The sequence below is a fragment of the Lissotriton helveticus genome, chromosome 10 (assembly GCF_964261635.1).
Source record: "Lissotriton helveticus chromosome 10, aLisHel1.1, whole genome shotgun sequence".
Lineage (NCBI taxonomy): Eukaryota > Metazoa > Chordata > Amphibia > Caudata > Salamandridae > Lissotriton > Lissotriton helveticus.
This window is the reverse complement of record NC_136071.1, coordinates 396639603-396660282: the sequence shown is the minus strand read 5'-3', so window position 1 is coordinate 396660282 and position 20680 is coordinate 396639603. Positions and strand designations below refer to the sequence as shown.

Here is a 20680-nt window from a genome sequence, read left to right as displayed (position 1 = left end):
GAATTGCTGGGACTACACTGGACTAACAGCAGTTAGGAAGGGAGTAGCCCGCGGGATTCTGGTGCAGCGCTAAAAGCACACGCATGCACCAATGCAAAGTCAATGGTGCGTAAAAGTTATCGAGTTACAGTTTTAAGAGTCTTCCGACTGGACTAGAAGGACAAAACTTTAGACTTAGACACTAGAGGTGTAAACCACTACAGGAGCACCGGCGTTTAAGAGTTAACTCACCCACAGGAAGGGGGTGCACAGGTGCAAAAGCGTGTCGGGTCTCGTTGTGTAGATCTATGGCGCCTGGAGATGAAGATGCTGCAGGCGGCCAGAAGAGAAGAGTCCGGGTGGGTCCAAGGGTGGATCGAAGATCTGGAGTACCTGAAAGCAGAGGGGACAGAGTCTGGGTCACTAGCCAGTGACCAGGAAGGAACCAGAAGGAACCAGGCAATGTCTGGCGCAATCAGGTGGCTGTCGTGAAGCTTGTCTCCGCTGCCACGTGAACTCTGGGGCATCGAGGACGTCCAGGAGTGGATCACGAGCTGTCCCACAAAGGCTCTCGCTGTCAGCGGTGTCGGCTTCCGAATCGGGAGTTAACAGGCCTTGGCAAATGCAACCCACGCAGAATTCGAACATCGCTTCTTACTCGGACCAGCAAGGTCTGAGCGGGTGCTCCTTTTCAGGGGAGCGAGGGCCAGTCTGGAGCAACCAGACTAGCAGAGCAAATTCAAAGGTTCGTCGGTACTGGGACCACTAGCCAACGGGCAAGCGACCGGACCAACACGTCGAGCAGGAAAATGCTGGAGCTTCTCAAACTCCAATGCACAGCTTCGAGGGAGCCTCGGATGCTGCATGGTCAGAACTTCATCATTTTTCCAAGATGGCCGGCTCCACGCTTCAGGTCGCCTCCACGGGTCTCAGCTTTGCAGGGACTGTGGATCGGGCTTTTGGAAGGCAGGAACGCTGGGTCTTGTCGATCTCTGTCACTCGAGTTCCGGCGGCAACTGCAACAAAGCAAACGGTGACGCACTGGATGGTGCCTGTTTGCACAGGGTGGTCACTCCTAGACCACAAGGGAGATTCTTCAGTCTTCTACGTCGAGTGGGATGTCCAAGGGTCCAGAGTTTTGTTTCATAAGTTTGTCAGGATAATCTGATGTGCATTGGCACAGCTCCTACCTTTATTCCAAATCAAGGGGCTGGATTACCTGCTAGGTCCCTCCTATGGGTAGGACCCAGGAAGGGGGTGGTTACACCCCTTTCCCTTTGTCCAGTTTCGCGCCAGGACTGGGGCTGGAGTGCCCCAGAACCGGTTTGACTGGAATTTGCCTGGGACACCTTGTGTGCCCCAGGCAGTGTCTAGTTTCTTTCAACCCTCCCTGCTCCAATCCACTATCTCCTGTCTGGGGTGGTGTAGCACCTCCCTGTGACAGGAAACCCTTTGTCCAGGCCTCCCCTGCCAAGTTTCGGTCAGGAAGAGCAGTAAGGAAATGGTTCCGAACACTGCAGACAGGCGCTCATGCTAGAGCACCATCTCACATAAAACCAAGCACTCTGCCTCCAGGATTGTAAAGGCCTGCCATAGGAGTGACTTATAGGTATATATGTGTCCAGATAGGTTTAGATATATATACTATATCTAAGCAAGGGGTGATTACACCACCTTGCCCTAGCTGAGTGATCAGCCAGTTGTCGATTTAAGGACCTGCCAGGGGTGGCAAAAGATATGCTGCAGCCCCTGGTAGGCCTTGGATACACCTATGCCCTTGGCACCTATTGTGCACTGTATAGGGGCTGACAAGGTGTCCAGTACCAAATTGGTGATGTACCTATAGTACATGTCTGTGAATTTAGAGAGAGAAAAGCAGGTTGTGGGTCTGATTAGCAGGCCCACAGTCACATTAAGTCGAAAACCAGTGAAGCAAAAAGCAAAAATTGGGGTGACCATAGGAAAGCAGACCCTACTCTCCTACAGTAAGGATTTCCATTTTTTAAAGCCATTTTAGGTCTCGCGACCTGCGTTGCACTGCGAAGCAGTGCTTCTCAGCGCGAGGCATTTTGTAATCAAAAACGGGGTTTTAGCACTGACCTAGGAATCGCACACGCTCGAAGCATGTGCGATTCCTTTTGTGCTACCCCATTTGCCTTTGCTTGCGTCTTTTTATAAAAGACTGCAAATAATTGGCCAAAGGCGGGCGCGTTGCTCCGCTCACGGCCTATTGGTGTCTATTACGCGCTTGGTGCACGTAATAGACACCAATAGGCCGTCACGTGGTTTCTATTAGCGTGCACACACGGGCACGATCATAGAAACACATGGCTTGCAGTGGCGCGCGCTCGTGCTTCTTTTTTTTTTGTAAGTAGCCGGCACCCCGTGCTGCAGTGGCGGCCGCACACATCACTCGCGGGATTGACGTTGGTTATGGGGTAACGGGTAAGATGTGGTTGCATATGTGGCAGTTTGCTAACTTGAATTATAAATGTGTGGTGTATACAAGATCGTATTTGTGCTTTTAAGGAGTTTTATAGACTGGTGGTGCACTTTTCGTAAGCAGTGCGGCACGAGCTGCTTACAAAAAAATTACAATATTGTAAAAATAGAATTTGCCGAGCCGCGCCTTTCTTTTCTCTGGCACGGCTCACCAAACTTTATTTTTTCAATATTACCTTTGTAGATGCTCTAGCCAGCTATCAAGATGGCGGGAGCCGGGCGGCGTGAGTCGTATAGCAGCACCTGGTCGGTGTTGCGGTCTGCAGCGGCTCCTTCTGTCCGCGGTAAAAGTTCTCCGGCACTTTCACCGTCATGGTGTCCAAGAGGGCACTGCTCATCCTGGCCAAGTGGGCACGGGGTGCCACCGAGACTCTAACTGGGAGCCTGAGCGCTCCAGTCAGCACCTCTAACAGCTGCGCCACACCCTGTCCACATTGGTGTTACTTGTTTAATGTTTTCCCTGCACAGTGCTTGCACCAAGCTTATTTACCTAATCTCCCCTCTGCTGCGTTTCAGGCTGTAGAAGGGCTCCATTTTCATTTTCTTTCATTTGTTATTACACAAGGCTTGGAATGCATCGTGCTCCAAGTCTTGCTTTCAGTCCTGAGCAAATTTCTCCTCCCGACCTCTTCCACAGGCGCAGCAGTTTGCCCTCTTAAGTCGCTCCTCGCACAGATTCTTATCAACCTGAGTCCGACGCAAAGCAAAGTGACATGCTGAGTCCTGTAAATTTTCCATGTTTACTTCCATCTCTCAAGCATGGAATCTGATCAGTCAGGAGTGAACTCACAGGGGCAAGTGGCGAGGTTTTCAGAGAGACGTGCCTAAGTTCCTCCCGTTTACTTAGATCTAGAGCTTCCTGTTCCTATTGTGCACATCCTGGAAGCAGAGGTAGAAGTGGGCGGGGACGGAAGGGCACGGCGTGCCCCTACTTCTAAAAATAATTTCAGCCAGTTCCCCTACTTCTTTCTTTGAAAAAAGCATCCCGGGACGGAGAGAATAGTCCTACTAAAAACGATAACTTTTTTTTCAGCTTCCAGGGGCTGCTCGCACTTCTCTGTTGAACTCCAGAGGCTGCAGCAGCCCCTCCCTGAGCTCGCACAGATGGAGGGCAGGCCCATTGTCATTCCGATTGAGGCTGATTATCCCCTTTGGAATGACAATGCGCTGCCCGCTGCCTGCCTTTAGCAATCATATCCCAGTGAGATCTGCAGTGGGTGTGATAAAGAGAACGGGGTTTTCCTTTAAACTGCCAGACCTCTTCAACTGGAGGACAACGTGATCTTAAGCCCTCCTCTGCGATCCTGTGGCCTTTAAGGTGTGAGGCTCTGCTCAGGGGAGAAGCCAGAAAATCAAAATGCCCCGAACTTTGAACTACACCTATAATGGCAAGCAGCACGTGTTGAGAGTGTGCTTTGCACTTCCTAAAAGAGCGGCCTTCACTGCTCCATACAACCAAGGGAGTAGTCAGAAAATTAGAATGCCCCCCATTTTGCAGTAAACCTCTGATGCACACCAAGCAAAATAAGTAAATGTGCCCATCCTCCACTCGAAAAAGTGACGGGGACAGGAGAAGTGACGGGACAGGAGAAGGAGAAGTGAAGTGAAGGGACAGGAGAAGGAGAAATGAAGGGAAGGGACAGGAGAAGGTGAAGTGAAGTGAAGGGACAGGAGAAGGAGAAGTGACGGGGCGCAGGATCGGTGAACGGGGCAGAAGTGAAGGGACAGGAGAGGTGAAGGGACAATAAAAGTGAAGGGACAGTAAAAGTGAAGGGACAGGAGACGGAGAAATGACGGGACAGGAGGCGGAGAAGTGACGGGACAGGAGAAGTGACAGGACAGGAGAAGTGACGGGACAGGAGAAGTGACGGGACAGGAAAAGTGACGGGACAGGAGAAGTGACGGGACAGGAGAAGGAGAAGTGACGGGCGGGAGAAGGAGAAGTGATGGGACAGGAGAAGTGACGGTACAGGAGAAGGAGAAGTGACGGGGCAGGAGAAGTGACGGGGCAGGAGAAGTGACGGGGCAGGAGAAGTGACGGGGCAGGAGAAGTGACGGGGCAGGAGAAGTGAAGGGACAGGAGAAGTGAAGGGACAGGAGAAGTGAAGGCACAGGAGAAGGAGAAGTGAAGGGACCAGGAGAAGTGACGGGACAGGAGAAGTGACGGGACAGAAGAAGTGACGGGACAGGAGAAGTGACGGGACAGGAGAAGTGACGGGACAGGAGAAGTGACGGGACTGGAGAAGTGACGGGACTGGAGAAGTGACGGGACAGGAGAAGTGACGGGACTGGAGAAGTGACGGGACTGGAGAAGTGACGGGACAGGAGAAGGAGAAGTGACGGCATAGGAGAAGGAGAAGTGATGGGGCAGGAGAAGTGACAGGGCAGGAGAAGTGATGGGGCAGGAGAAGTGACGTGACAGGAGAAGTGAAGGGACAGGAGAAGTGAAGGGACAGGAGAAGGAGAAGTGAAGGGGACAGGAGAAGTGACGGGGACAGGAGAAGTGACGGGGACAGGAGAAGTGACGGGGACAGGAGAAGTGACGGGACAGGAGCAGGGCCGGACTGGCTACGGGGCAGTTAGGAATGCTGCTGAGCTGGGGGGTGATTTCGCTTTCAGGATTTCGCAGCACACGCAGGTCTCCATGGACGAAATCAGCTTCCACTGCAGTAAAATCAGGCAGCAGCTCGGCAGCATTCCTAACTGCCCGGTAGCCAGTCCGGCCCTGGACAGGAGAAGTGAAGGGACAGGAGAAGTGACGGGGGCAGGAGAAGTGACGGGGGCAGGAGAAGTGACGGGGCAGGAGAAGTGACGGGGGCAGGAGAAGTGACGGGGGCAGGAGAAGTGACGGGGGAGGAGAAGTGACGGGGGCAGGAGAAGTGACGGGGGCAGGAGAAGTGACGGGGGAGGAGAAGTGACGGGGCAGGAGCGGTGACGGGGGCAGGAGCGGTGACGGGGGGAGGAGAAGTGACGGGGGCAGGAGCGGTGACGGGGGCAGGAGCGGTGACGGGGGCAGGAGAAGTGACGGGGGCAGGAGAAGTGACGGGGGAGGAGAAGTGACGGGGGCAGGAGAAGTGACGGGGGCAGGAGAAGTGACGGGGGCAGGAGAAGTGACGGGGGCAGGAGAAGTGACGGGGGCAGGAGAAGTGACGGGGGCAGGAGCGGTGACGGGGGCAGGAGAAGGGAGGGGGCAGGACTGTTCCTATTGGGTGCAGAATCTAGACTGATTTGCATATGGCTGGGTCCAAACTGGAATGGCATGGTGAGCAAAGAAACAATGGATTTAGGCCCAGATCTCGGTACTGGGGTGAATGTAGGATATTGTTCTGCATTCAGTTGTTCTTTTTGCTATATTATGATTGAGCAGCTAGCTGGCGACATGAATATGAAGGAGCCTTTGTGGTTTTCCGTGAGTCTAGATTCTAGACTTCTGGGTCAGAGGTGGCAATTCATTCTTTTGAATTGTTGCAGCTTTGATTACTTCTGCTATGGCTACGGCATTGCAGGGTCAGGTGCCTGTTCCTCCTGATGATGAGGCGACGGTGGATGACGCTACTGCTGCTGATTCTGTCGATGTTGTGGACGTTGATGTCCGAGGTCGCTTTGTGCTGGGTGCTGCCTAATGGTGGTGCTGGGTTACATTCGTGTGAACTTGGTGTTTCCTGCATTTTTGGTGGATATAGTGGACGTTCTGTTTTCGCGGTATCAGCGCCCTGAGACTGGTTCTTTGCCTATACATTCTTCTGTTTGGATATGGATACATGTATGGAAGTATGTGGACAGGGGTTCGTTTTCACGTTTTTGTGTACACGATACCTGCTGCGGGATTTTGCTGTGAGTGATGGTTGCGGTGAAGCGCACTTTTGCAGCTGCATTGTTTTTCTGTCAGGGGTGATGCCTATTCGTCTTACGCGATCCGGTCTTTGCTTTCAGTATTTTGGTCGGTGCCTGCTTGTTGGTTCAAAGGGTAGTTATTCTTCTACTCTGGCGATGTTGGAGCAGCGGGTGCGCCTGCTTTCTGATGTTTTCCTTTGTTCTTCGCTCCTGGATAGATGGTGCTGCGCTGTATCTTCTCAGGATGATGATCCCTTTTTCGGTGACTGCGGAGGACCGTATGATCCTTGCTCCTGGGCGTACTGATCGCTTCCATGCCTTTGGTTCCCTGAGTGCTTTTGGTCCTTCTTGGATGGTCGGCCCTTTCATGGAAGGGGGCGTGGCCAGGGTACTCCTTCCTTTGACAAGTCCCGGTTCTCTGGTGCTTCTGCCTCCTCCGCTCCCACTTCCTAATCATGTAGGGCTCGCTCCTGGTGTCGGCCCGGTTGGGGGTCGTCTCCCTTGATTCATAGACTATTGACGCGAGACTGTGTCGGACATGCGGGTTCTTCGAGTGGTTTCGGAGGGTGTTCGTCTTGGGTTTTCCCAGACTCCCCCAGACTGTTTCAGGGCCACGCCTTGTCCCTGAGAACCTGTAAGGTGATTGGCGCTTTTGGGACGGCATCGATTCCCTGGTGGTCAAAAAGGGCGGTGATTCCTGTTCCCCGCGATCATTTGGGGTTGGGTGTGTATTCCATCCTGTTCCTGATGTCCAAGCGCACTGGGGTTCTTCGGCCAGTGATGGACCTAAAGTGGTTGTATGCTTGCATCCCTCACATGCAGTTCGAAATGGTTTCGCTTCGGTTGGTCCTTCCTCTGATGTCTCAGGGCGTCTTCCTTGCTTCGATAGACTTGTGAGATGCTTCTCTGCATATCCCTGTTCATCTAGCCTCTCAGGGATTTCTCCAGTTTTGCGTGCTGGGTCGTCATTTCCATTTCCAGGTACTGCCCCTTGGGCTCTGCTCTGCTCCCAGGATCTTTACTAAGGTTCTGGCTCCTCTTATTGGACATTTGCGTGGGGAGGGCGTCAGTGTTTTTCCTTATCTGGACGACATTTGTTTCTGCTTCTTCTCTTCCTGAGGCGGAGTTGCATGTCCAGTGGGTGTGCCATGTCCTGGAGCATCATGGATTCCTCGTGATTGTGCCGATGTCCTCCCTGGTTCCTGCGCAGGTATTGACTTACGTTGGGGCTCTGTTCAAGACTCTGTTGGGGATGGTGTTCCTGCCCCCTCCCAGGATTCTGTCCCTGATGTCTGCAGTTCGTGAACTGTTGTTGAGGCGTTCTCATCCTGTGAGCATATGGTTGAAGGTTCAGGGTCTGATGTCGGCGTCGTTTTTGACGGTGCCGTGGGCTCGCCTCCACATGTACCCGGTGGGGTCCTGCGTTTTGTCGCATTGGGACCCCTGTTCCCTCGATGTGGGTATTTTGGTTCCTTTGTCGGAGGATGTTCGGGTGGTCCTGTGTTGGTGGTTGGACGGAGGTCATCTGTCCAAGGGCCGCCCCTTTCTGATTGTTCCCACCCGTGTGGTCACTACCGATGCCAGCCTGCTGGGGTGGTGTGCTACTCTGGGGGCTTCGACGACTCAAGGGATTTGGCCTCAGTCTGTATTGTCGTGTTCCTCCAACTACAAGGAACTGAAGGCCGTCCTTCTGGGTCTGTTGGACTTCTCGGTTCTTGTTCAGAGTCACCACGTGCAGATCCGGACGGACGTTCGGGTTGTGATGTCTTATGTGAACCATCAAAGGGGGTGCAGGGTTCGCTCCCTCAGTTGCCTGGCCCATCGGATTGGTTCTTGGGCAGAGGTGCATCTGGTGTCCCTGTCTGCCATCTGCCTGCCTGGTGCGGAGAACGCTGTGGCGGATTGTCTGAGCCGGGTGTTTTCCTTCCGTGGGGTCCTTGTCTCTCACGAGGTGGATGTTCAGGAGGTTGCTGGTGGTGTTTGGCTGTCAGATTGTGGACCTGTTTGCTTCCCAGGACAATGCCCAGATCCGCTGTTTTTGCACGATTATGCATTGCCGGGATGCCTGGAGGGTGGACGCTCTTTCGTTCCTTTGGCCGGAGAGTCTGCTGTATGCATTTCCCCCTGTTCCCCTGCTTCCTGCTGTGTTACAGATGATCAAGCGGAAGGGGTCATTGGTGCTTCTGGTTGCTCCTTGTTGGTGGCGTCGCCCTTGGTTTCCCCTTCTGATGGTATTGACTGTGTCTCCGGGGTGGGCCTTGCCGTTCATGCCGTATCATCTGATGGGTCCTCTTCTTCCTCTGCCTGTGTTCCGTTCCCTGGGTCTGCAGGCCTGGCTCTTGAGAGGGAGTCTCTGATGCGTGAGGGTTGTTCGGTGGCTGTGGCTGGGGTCATTCAGCTGTCCCGGAGGCCTTCTACGCTTTAATCTTACGCCAAGCATTGGGCTCATTTTGCTTCTTGGTGTGTTGGTCGTGGGCTGTCATTGGATTCTTTAGATCCGGCTCGCGTTCTGGTCTTTCTGAACGATGGGTTTGTGTTGGGATTGGCCGTTTCGACCCTTCGGGCTCGATGGGCCGCCATTCGGGCATTTCATGTCCTGCCTTTGGTTTCCATTTCTCCGTTGGTTGCTCGACTTTTTAGGTCTTTTTCTTTCCAGCGCCCCCGTCCTATCATGTGTCCTCCTCCTTGGGACCTTCCTTTGGTTTTGCGTTCCTTGCAGTTGGCTCCTTTCGAACCTTTAGAGTCTGTGGACTTGAGGTTTTTGACTCTCGAGGTGGTGTTTCTGATGGCGATTGCCTCTGCCAGGCGTATGGGTGTGTTGGGTGCTTTCCTTCGTTCTGCCCCGTTTTTGTTGGTTTTGGCGGACCGTGTGGTCTTCCGCCCTCATCCTACCTTTGTTCCTAAGGTGGATTCTTATTTTCACCGGTCTGCTGAGGTGGTTCTTCCGGTTCTTTGTCCTGATCCTTCCTCGGCTGAGGAGTCCCTTTTGCACCTCTTGGATGTTCGTCGTGCCTTGCTGATTTATTTGTCTCGCACGTCTTCCTTTTGTACGGTTGACAACTTGTTTGTCAATTTTGGTTTGTCGCGTCAGGGTCTGAGACCCTCCCTGTCCACGATCAGTCGGTGGATTAAGGAGGCCAGTCTGTTGGCATATGCTTCGGTCTCTGTGGTTCCATCACTTCCTGTTCAGGGTCGTTCCACCAGATCTGTTGCTGTATCCTGGGCTTCTTTCGAAGGGGTGTCTATGGTGGATGTTTGCAGGGCTGCTACGTGGTTTTCTCCGCATACCTTCATGTCCCATTACCGCCTCCAACTTGGGGGTGGGGGTTCTGTTTCGTTTGCCTCTTCTGTTTTATCTGCTGGGGTACCTTGAGAGGTTGTCCTTTTTTTGGATTGTTGTGCCTCTGTATATTAAAATATGTTTTCGCTGCACTGGTGGTGTGGTCTGTTTTCCTTACATGAAGCTGATTGCTTTGGTATCGGCTCATATGTAATTACTGTGGCGAGGAAGACAGGACGAGGAGGTAATGCCCCGGTTACTTACCGGTAATCTTCATTACTCCGAGTCCATGTCTTCCTCGCCACAGTATAGTTTCCCTTCCCTCCCGGCCCTGGTGGTGGCTTCATGTCTGCGGCTTGGTTTTTTCAGGTCGTGTTGGTGCTTCTGTGTCCCTTTATGGGATTGGCTGGAGCCCCTGGGGGCCATATTGGAGGAGGGAGAGGGAGACTAGAGCGCTGTTTTTTTGTACTTGAAGTTCTGTGTGGAGCCTGAGGCTCATATGTAATTACTGTGGCGAGGAAGACATGGACTCGGAGTAATGAAGATTACCGGTAAGTAACCGGGGCATTCTTTTCCATATACACTGTTTTCTTACATCTGCAGTTGTTCATCCTAGCCCCTGCAGTTATTGCCTTCAGCACTTAATGTTCTCAAACTCTCAAACATTCTTGCTGTTTTAGTCTTCGTCTGTTCCTGTTCCTCTCCGCACAATTGTCTTCCCTCACACTGCTGCCTTTCTTCTGTGTTCACAGTTCCTTGTATGCTAGGAAAGCACTCACCTTTGCGGAGTACGCACCCAGAATAAAATAGCTAAAGATGATAAGACTAAGTAGAAACATAAATTCACCTGGTTACAGGTCTTCATTAACTGATTGTGATGTCAGCTGTGGTTTTGTTCCCAGTGCCATTTTGAACAGTAGTGAGAAAGAAAAGATGGAAAATGTAATCTTAAATCAGTGCTAGAGTTTTTTTAACCTCCTTCAGGCATAGTCATTTCCAGTGCATTGGAAGCCACGTGCACATCTATCAATTTAGACCATGCCACTCTGACCTCTATTGACCTTTCATGAAAGCCTAAAATGGACTCGCATTGGAAACAATCATCTCGTATTCTGTGTTGTAATTAAAAAGAACACTGTTTACATTGAGTTTGTTTGTGATATTTAAAAACAATTTATCTTTTGCAATAAATTCCCCTATTTACATTGTACAAATAATTTTGAATTTCTTTCATGACTTGTGTTGCAGGTTACATGGTGTAGCCATTTCTTTTTGCATTTTAACAAATATAGTTTGACTCGAATTTTCAGTTTTGAACATAAGTGACAAACGTCTCTATATATTGCAGCCACATTTTAGGACAGAGTTCATTACAACACATCTCATAATTCCCATCCCTGCACAAATTGTCATAGGCATCAGAATGTCAGCATTGTCAAAGGATTTTTAATTAATGCCTGGTTTTTTAGACAGTGCAATGGACTTGAAGGTGGTGGAGCGCATTACATGAGCGCCAGTTAAGTCACACAAGGACACATTCATTTTTGTTAGGCACGGGGAGATTAAGTGATTTGCCCAGAATCAGAGGATGTTGAACCGACACCGAGACGCGAACCCGGTTCCCCAGCTCCAAAGTTGGCAGCTCTGGCCAGTATGCCACATCCGAGCCATTACACTTTTACTTCGATCCTTGCTTTCCTCAGCTGTCTGACGGAGGGTGCTTTAAGCACATTATGAAGAGGTGTAGCAAGGATGCATGTGCCTGCTGAGAGAGGTGTCCGTCTCTAATCTTGTGCTGACCTCCAGCACTTGTTACACATGTTGCACTGCCTAGGCATAGGTCGCAGCTCATTAGTATTGGTTCAACACCCACATATAGCAATAAGCAACAGAAAGGCGACCAGTAGACCTTTGTAAAGGGCATTGCATTGGGCGGCAACACTTCATTGTGTTTTCAGTAACTTTTGAACCGTTTGGCCTAGAAACTTCTTTTTTGTTTTTAGGTCTCGCTGAGTCACCGTGCATGTGCTGCCCGGAGAGACTTTAGTAGGCGAGTTTTCAAAGTGCTGCTGGCTGGCTACACGCTTGCGTTCACGCGCGAACCACCAGCCTTCAGCGCCATCTGTCTTGAACCGCCAGCCTTCAGCGCCATCTGTCTCTCCTCTCGATTGTTTTTCTTGTTTAATTTTAATGGTAAAGTGAAGAACCACTATTCACATTTGGTGCAATGGGTGACAGAGTGAATTTGGCTCTTGATAAGGTACATCGTTTGCCTCTTGGTCTGCCTTACTCTTCTTTCGTCTAGTGTTTCACCCTTTGCTGGTTCTTTTTTGGCCTAAGTTGCTGGTCTCTCCATCTCTCTCCTGTAGTCTTTCACCTCTTGTAAGTTCATTCTTTGCCTGTGCCCGCTCTCTCCCTCACCCAGTCAGTCAAACCTCAACTTACATTCCCTCACCTTCCACTAGTTCATTAGTCATATGTTTCTCATTTGCAGCCTCATTTCTGTGCCTCTTACTTCTTTCTCTGCTTCTTGCCTCGTTCTCTTCTTCTTGCTTCTTTCTGTTTTCCTCTTTTTGCGTCTCACTTGACCGTTTCTGTGCCTCACTTGCCTGTTTATGAACTTCACTTACCTGTTTCTGTGCCTCTTTCTTCTTCGCTCTGTGCCTCTTTCTTCCTCGCTCTGCGCCTCTTTCTTCTTCGCTCTGCGCCTTTTTGTTCTTTGCTCAGAGCCTCTTTCTTCTTTGCTCTGCGCTTCTTTCTTCTTCTTTCTTCTTCGCTCTGTGCCTCTTTCTTCTTCGCTCTGTGCCTCTTTCTTCTAAACTCTGCGCCTCTTTCTTCTTAATTCTGCCACTTTCCTCTTCCCTTTGTGCCTCTTTCTTCCTCTTTCTGTGCCTCTTCTTCCTCTTTCTGTACTTCTCTTGCCTCTTTTTGTGCCTCACTTACTGCGTCTCACTTGACCGTTTCTGTGCCTCACTTGCCTGTTTATGAACTTCACTTACCTGTTTCTGTGCCTCTTTCTTCTTCGCTCTGTGCCTCTTTCTTCCTCGCTCTGCGCCTCTTTCTTCTTCGCTCTGCGCCTTTTTGTTCTTTGCTCAGAGCCTCTTTCTTCTTTGCTCTGCGCTTCTTTCTTCTTCGCTCTGTGCCTCTTTCTTCTTCGCTCTGTGCCTCTTTCTTCTAAGCTCTGCGCCTCTTTCTTCTTAATTCTGCCACTTTCCTCTTCCCTTTGTGCCTCTTTCTTCCTCTTTCTGTGCCTCTTTCTTCCTCTTTCTGTACTTCTCTTGCCTCTTTTTGTGCCTCACTTACTGCGTCTCACTTGACAGTTTCTGTGCCTCACTTGCCTGTTTATGAACTTCACTTACCTGTTTCTGTGCCTCTTTCTTCTTCGCTCTGTGCCTCTTTCTTCCTCGCTCTGCGCCTTTTTGTTCTTTGCTCAGAGCCTCTTTCTTCTTTGCTCTGCGCTTCTTTCTTCTTCTTTCTTCTTCGCTCTGTGCCTCTTTCTTCTTCGCTCTGTGCCTCTTTCTTCTAAGCTCTGCGCCTCTTTCTTCTTAATTCTGCCACTTTCCTCTTCCCTTTGTGCCTCTTTCTTCCTCTTTCTGTGCCTCTTTCTTCCTCTTTCTGTACTTCTCTTGCCTCTTTTTGTGCCTCACTTACTTTTTTCTGTGCTGCTGTACCCCCATCCTACAGTGGTCACCCTGTGCTTACACTTTTCCCCATCTGTATTCGGAAACTTCTGATGTCTCACACTCTGCATTTTTTCATTATTTGTTGATGGTTGTAGATTCTCACTATAAGTTTTTGGGGAGTCTGGGCACCAGCTCTGCTATCAAATAAATTTGGTCTTGCTTTTAGCTCCATACAGTGCCAGCAGGTTATTCGAACCAGTTCGGGGATTCTTCTTTTGTTCTTGTTTTCCATTTCAATTCAGTGTAACCCTGGCTTCTAGTAAGTGGGACTTATTCTCATGTGTACATGGCATCCTTGGTGTGGACGACGTCTATTCATGTGAGATAATGCTTTATTGACATTTCGAATTATGTAATCCTTGCCAAAGCTCATATTACTGTGTACACCCAAAAGCTTCTCACAGGTAGAACCTGTTTCTAATGTGTATGATCCCTGACCCTGGGTACACCTAGCCTTCGAGGACAGCAGTCCGTAGGTACCTGGCAGTTTTCTTTTTCTTGTGGGCCAGGTATCAGGGTACAGATGACACCTGGACCTTTTTGGATCTTGCCTAAGCAGCGCTTCTGCTTTCTGTTCGAAACATGCAGTATTCAGGATATGGGCATTCAACATGACCAGCACTTCTAGTTGGTTTGTTAGCCAGCCTTTCTAAATTCCTTTACTCTGGTTGGTCAATACTATCCCTCTGTCCCTCCATTGTGTGCTTGGTTCCCTCCCAACAGACATCACAATTTTTTTTATTTGGTTGCCCATCTCTGGCCATTCGTTGCCTCCTCTGCTCGCTCCCCTTCCCTGCTGTCAAGTCTTGAATTTTGATGTCAAAAGCTCAGACTTAGACAAATTATAAAACCTAGCCGACAAAGTATTTGGCGCTGGGATCACTGTGCTGCCTTTTTCCTTCCTAGGCATGCCCCACCCCCTGCATGACACTGCATTGACTTGGACAAATTGAAACAATCATTTGCAATGCAATAGGTCTCGCATTATTAAAGTTTGAGCTATTGGCATTGTTAAATAATGCAACACCAATAGCTCAAACTTTAATAATGCGAGACCTATTGCATTGCAAATGCTTGTTTTATAAGCATATTCGTGGTACTGATGTTAAATAATTGGCCTTTTAAAAAGTGGCGCAAAATGTTTCATGTTTCAAGTTAGGCTTCTGTGCTTAGGCTTGTGAATGAATGCGTCTAAATATGATAGGCAAGGGATGCAGCTTGCTTTTCATGTGGAATTATCAAAAATGATAGTTTTTATTAAAAAGAAAGAATAATTATTAATTATGAAATATTATTAAAAGAAATAAATGCTTTTAAATTAGTTTTTTAATATTTATAAAGCTTAATACTCATACTGTGACCTCCTAGCATTAAAATTAAATTTCAGTTGTGTTGTACCGCATAATGAGGATATTTGCATATGGAATTTCACTCTGCGCAGGCGTAAAAAACTAATTTTTATAACGGCATATATGATTATTTCTGATTTCTCACTCCTGGGCTATCTAGAGAACATTTTGAGGATGACTATTGTGCAAAAAAATTATAGGATATTCATTTTAAGTGCTCCAAATATCAAAGTCGAAATTGGGCAAAATTCACTATTTAAACAGAATTTTTTCCATTCAGAGCAGCTTTTAAAGTGCCTTAGGCTTCAGTAAATGTATACATTTAGGTACAATACAAATAGCTGACTTCTATATTGTTAGACAAGTCTACTGCACACTGCTTATAATTGAAAATATGTATAAAAAAACAGCAGAAGTTATTAAACTGACAAACAGGGGAATGGGTCAGCTATCTGTTTTCAGGGTGACTTTGAATAGGGAAAGCTGCATGGAAAATTTGCACACAGAATAGGACAGCTGGGAAGAGTTAAAAGTCAGTTCTATATTTAGAAGCCTGGCAGGGCTACCAGAGCAAGTTCTGCTTTGACATTTTGACATCTGAAACTTTTTGAAAGACAAGATGGCAGCGCAGGGAAAGGAGGAGGATTTGTGCGTATTTATTTTGTTGGCAAAAGCAAGTTTTATGCACTCGTATGAATATACCACAATACAATTGTATATGTGAGCTTGGCCATATATACAGCACTAATGCTTTTAGTTTGGTGCTTACTAGGGCTGAGCCAATGGGATTTAGTTTGAATTCATTCGCCCTCATGTTACACTTGTACATTTGCTAAAAGGATTGGGGTTTGGGTATTCATATTCTTTACCTCATCAAAAGTGCTATGTACCGCCTATAACTTTGTTTATGGCCAGTTGCTACATATAGGGGTCTATAGTGTTGACAAAAGTTAAACCTGTTTCAGGTTTCCTACTGTCAAAATGGGGGAAGGAGGCTAGCTCCTCTACAAATTAAGGCTAGGTAATATGTATGTTGCTCTCTCCTTTTCTCAATTGTTTTAGCCTGTGTAACCTGTCTATGAAATAGCAATGAGCTATTTAATTGGCTATTCAGTAATACTATTTTAAACAGTGTTAGCATTAATAAAATGAATAAATATATGTTATGGTACTGCCCATCCTGTTTGATGAAATTATGACAGGATCAGTAGTCTAGATTGTTGTTCCCTTATTTGACCTTTAAGGGGAGCTAGATGTGGGTAGTTCTTGTTCTAAAATTCTTATGTGATAACACCATTATTGTATGTTATTCAATGCTACATAGTTTTGCAAGGGCATTGCTAGTTTTTTATTAGCTAGTCTGTGTAAATAAACTGATAGTCCTTATTAGGGCTGATGTTGCATAGTTTGGATAATGAAAAGTAGAACACAGGGAAGATGCCCATGTGATCCTTAGCAAAAAAAGAATTCTGAAGGAAATGTTGTTTTATAGATAAGAAACTCCTGTTAAATTAGCAGTTTTATATTTTCCTGCTGCTCCTATAACATGAGAGCATAGTCCTAAAGCATACAATGTAGGTGGTTTTATTAAGAAGAATCATTTTAGAAGTGTCTGCTGTCCTGTACAAGTAATGTAAAGTTTATGAGCAAAAGTGTAGAACATTTCCTTTTTTTAGGGTTTTCAGATTAGCACACAGGAATACACCAATGTAAGGGTTTAGGGTATATCTGTGTTATTTTTCTCTTTTCCTCACAATTTAGTAAATTAATACAGACTTCCTTGGTTGCTTGGGATTGGGTGATGTATTACTCTTGCCAAAGAGTTCCTTTTATACTTGCCAATAGGTCCAGGCTGTGTTTTTTTTTCTCTCTCATAGATAGATGAAAGTGGTTCTTGGGTGCCTTGCTAATATATGGGGCGTCCCAAGACTAGGAAGTATTCTAAGACTGTCCTCTCTGTTGATAGACTGTTTCTGTGTCTTGTCTAAAGACCTTTAGTGCTGTTCACCAATAGATATTTGCTGCTTTACAATTATTGCCAGAGGGGCCCGGACATCAGATTCAGCCTGGGGAGTCAGCGTCAGCACCAGTCCAGCTTGAAGCCAAAGTGAAGGTAATCAGCACAGGCATTGCTGGAAACTAGGACCTCAGTGAAGGCGGAAGCCCATGGATGTTAAGTGTGTACCCCTGCCACTGTCTTGGGCGAAAGACGGGGTCACAAATCAGAAAGGAGAAATTGTGGTTGATGCCCAGCTGGGAGTCACAGACCGACGAGAATAGCGAGGAAGCTTTGCTTGAGGTGACCCCTTTTTAAACAAGGGTTGCTTCAGAGATCCTAGCATCAGGCCTCTGAATCCTGGTCCTAAAGTGAATGCAAGTTTGCTCCTTTTTTTGTTGGTCAAGAGATACCTGGATACACTGGATGCAATGTGTAGCCCCAACGAATGAGCAGTGCGCCAGCAGAGCAATACAGGAGTTAGGGAAGGACTTGAGATTAGGGTACAGGTGCTGTGTCTCTGGTGCCTGTTAGATTGAAGTGAAGAAAACTGGTGCATTGCCTGAGACACTGGACAGGATCGCTAAGAGCATTTGCCCTGGTGGGCGACTGCCCTATCCTGAAAGAAGAGACTTTTTCCTTGAAACTGGGCTGTAATTCTTGAGTTGCGAGCTGCGCAGCTCCACCGTGGAAACAACAAGAGCCTGCCTGTGAGGTACAAACGGACACAGGGAGAAGACTCCCCTCTAGTTGTACAGCGATTTCAATTTCCCCAAGGACTTCTCCTTTTTCTTGTCAATAATGTACCCCTTTAGTCGTCCCATTTTTAAGGAGGAGCAGCCCTTTGCAGCTCTTCGTCCTAATTCCTATGGCCCTGTGTGGTCCTCCTGGTCCCAGATATGATTGATGTTCTAGCCCTCATAAAAGGAAAATGTAAATGTCAATTGGTAAATGTTTTTATTAGATATGTGTTGTTGGCTATTCTGAAATTAAAATGAATAGTCACTGAAATGCATAGGAGCCCTGAAAATGTTTACTAGATGATTTTAGGATTTGCTTTTGTTTAGGACTAGGAAAAATGATAATTATGTTTGTGATAGTGGTCATTACTTTCTCTGTATGTTAATTATGACCCAATGCCTCGTTCCCTTTGTATTCCTGCTTATACCTTACATGTACCCGCTTAATGAAATGTTTAGAATGGAAAATGCCCACCTAGCAATAGATTAGGATATTGATAAATTTATGAAAATTAATGTGCAAATATTTTCTATGTTCCTACTGGATCATAGGAATGTCTTTAGCTCATGCTGAAAGGACTATCTGTTAAATAATTAGAGGGATTTGTTAGAATGAGCTGAAAGCCATTTTGTATTCCTGGCAGCCATCTTGTTTGCCATATGCTGCCACTTGCTCGCCATGTGCTCTGTCCTCCCTCAGTGTTGACTGCTCTCGTAATCTGCCTAGAAGCGAACTATATTTAGCATCTTCCACCTTCGCACATGCTCAGTTGAGCTTGCAGCTATCCTTGCAACTGTTTCTAGTCTGTAAATGTCAGGATGTATTCACCAGAATTAGCAACTGTTACCTCCTCCCACTTTGTTGAGCAAGCAGATCTTGCACGCCCATCTTAGTCATTTTTGCATGCTTACATGTTCCAGGACTGCCCCTTGGTCTTATGCTGACTATGTAACCCTAAGCATATATAAGGCCCCTGTTTTCTGTATTCCTCAGACTGCCTCATTCAGTTGCTAAGACTTCTGTGTGATGTAGTCTCCCTCATTTGAGGGTAATAAAGACGTTAGTTTTATATTTCAGCTTCTGTGCCAATTTCTTCTTTGTTGGTTTAAAAGGACCAAGTATCAGTAGGACCCCTGAGAAGGTTTCTATTTTCTACACGTACCCCGAGAAAGGAGCTGAGTCTCCAAGCCGCTCAGGTGAGTGGGAGGAGGCTGTCAAGGGACTGTGAGTGCTGGGAGTGGCCCCCAAAGTATCTGTGCTGGTCTCACTCCACAGCGGCACCGCAGATGCGGGCCGCTGCACCTATTGGGCAATTGTTCCATTCCAGAGTCCCTGAGTGGGACTCCTGGTTGGTGCTGGTTTCTTTCTCAGCTGCCCCATCCGACAGTGGGCAGCTGCAACGTTTTGCCCTACTACGCTAAGAGCCCCAGTGGGGGTTCAGTAGGCGCAGTGGCACCAGCGCCATTCTTTTCCTCTGGGCCATTGTTCTGTTTGAGTCCCAGGGTAGGGGCTCACATTCTTCTACAGCAGCCCCGCCTGTCAGTGGGCAGCTGCAACTTTGCGCATAATTGCTTAGAGAGCCCCAGTGTGGATTCCTGAGGGCACTGAAGTGCCCGTGCCCATCATTTGGATTTTACAGCTGCCCAGCAAGTAGTGGGCAGCTGCCACATTTAGGCCTGTTCTTTTGCGTTGTTGCTTTTTGCTGTAGGCGAGCCAGCCCTGACTTTTGGGACAAAGGGCATTTGAGTCCCGTGGATGGCCAGTTGGCCTGGGGTCAGTATCTAAAGTGATTCTTGCGCAAGGTGATTGCATGCTGTGTTCATGATAGTAATTACTTAATGCCTAATGTGATGTATGCGTAATGTATTTATGCATCCTGCCTGATACCTCTACCAGTGTTTCATGATTAGGAGTTGTTTCGCCTAGTATGGTTTATGCTAGCGAGTTTATGGTTACCTGCGCGATCTATGCCTAGGTGATTAGTATTGCGTAGTGTGTTCCTACCTTTTACCAGTAGTTACTGGTTGTGCTCTACAATTATTATTTTGTGCTACAGTTATTCTATGTGCTACATCTACTATTTCTACTGTGCTGATTCTAACAGTGGTTCTCTGTCACATGTATATAACACCCTGTTAATACTGCCCAGTGCCAGTTGGCACAGTGTATATGTGTGATTATGATCTAATGTGTTAATGGTAATACAAAGGCTATTTTCATATATAACCTTGTGTGGAGTTCCTTTTTGTGGTGTGCTTAGTGTGTTGCTGCTGTGTGTGTGTGTTGCACAACCGCTTTACACATTGCCTCCGGGTTAAGCCTGACTGCTCGTGCCAAGTTGCCAAGGGGGTGAGCAGGGGTTATCTTGGCGTGTAATTCCCTTGCCCTGACTAGAATGGGGGTCTCTGCCTGGCTTTGGCGCAAACCCTAGCCAACCAGACATCCCATTTCTAACAATGGGCATAAAACTCCACCCACTTTCTGCCCATCTTTTTAATTGACTCATGTCCCTGCTCTTTGTAAATGGATGCTTTTCATTGGTCAATAGGCTTAGTAGTCCCTACTTATCTTTTTTTGTAACCTCCCATGAGGACATCCCCTGTTACATGTGTTGTTACTCCCTAGGTTTTAATTACAACCTCAAGGCACTATCTTCTTAAAGGGCTTCTGGCTGGATACACGCTTGGTCCTAAGCAAGGCTGGCAGTGGTTACTTTACTCACTAGCACATCTCACATTTATACGAGACCTTCTATAAATTTCCCTTCATCAGCTCCACACAGAGTACAATCTAATTCGGAATTAATATAATAATTATTTTGTCTCATTTCAAAGCTACTAATTGTATAAATGGACATAGCTATTTGAATGTACTCATGGTACTGTCTTGCATGCAATGCATTATGGGTAGGGTGGATTTACCATATCGTCTGCAGGGTGCAGTACCATATGTGACCAAAAGAGTTGCCATGGGAACTCTTTTGGTCACATATGGTACTGCACCCTGCAACATGGCTAGGTAAAAAACATTGGCCTTGATAATGCCATAAACTCCAACAAATGCGAGACCGATTGCTTTTCCAATGCAATAGGTCTCGCATTTGTTAAAGTTAGAGCTGTTGGCATTGAAAGTGACAATGTTTTATACTTTTATTTTTTATACCATTGCCAACAGTGCTATGAAAAATATAATAACTCCACTGCAAATAAAAAAAGAAAGTAAAAACATTGTTATTTTCAACGCCAACAGCTCTAACTTTAAAGAAATGCGAGACCTATTGCATTGCAAATGCTTGTTATTTTGTTGCAGTAGCTGA

General features: G+C 47.5%; 2 protein-coding genes across 4 annotated transcripts in view; one reads left to right on the top strand and one right to left on the bottom strand.

Moving 5' to 3' along the window:
* Window positions 1-20680, top strand: part of LOC144784230 (uncharacterized) — a 1557451-nt gene that overhangs the window by 993503 nt on the left and 543268 nt on the right. The window lies entirely within an intron of this gene.
* Window positions 1-20680, bottom strand: part of LOC144785236 (uncharacterized) — an 84193-nt gene that overhangs the window by 55826 nt on the left and 7687 nt on the right. The gene's annotated exons all lie outside the window — the stretch shown is intronic.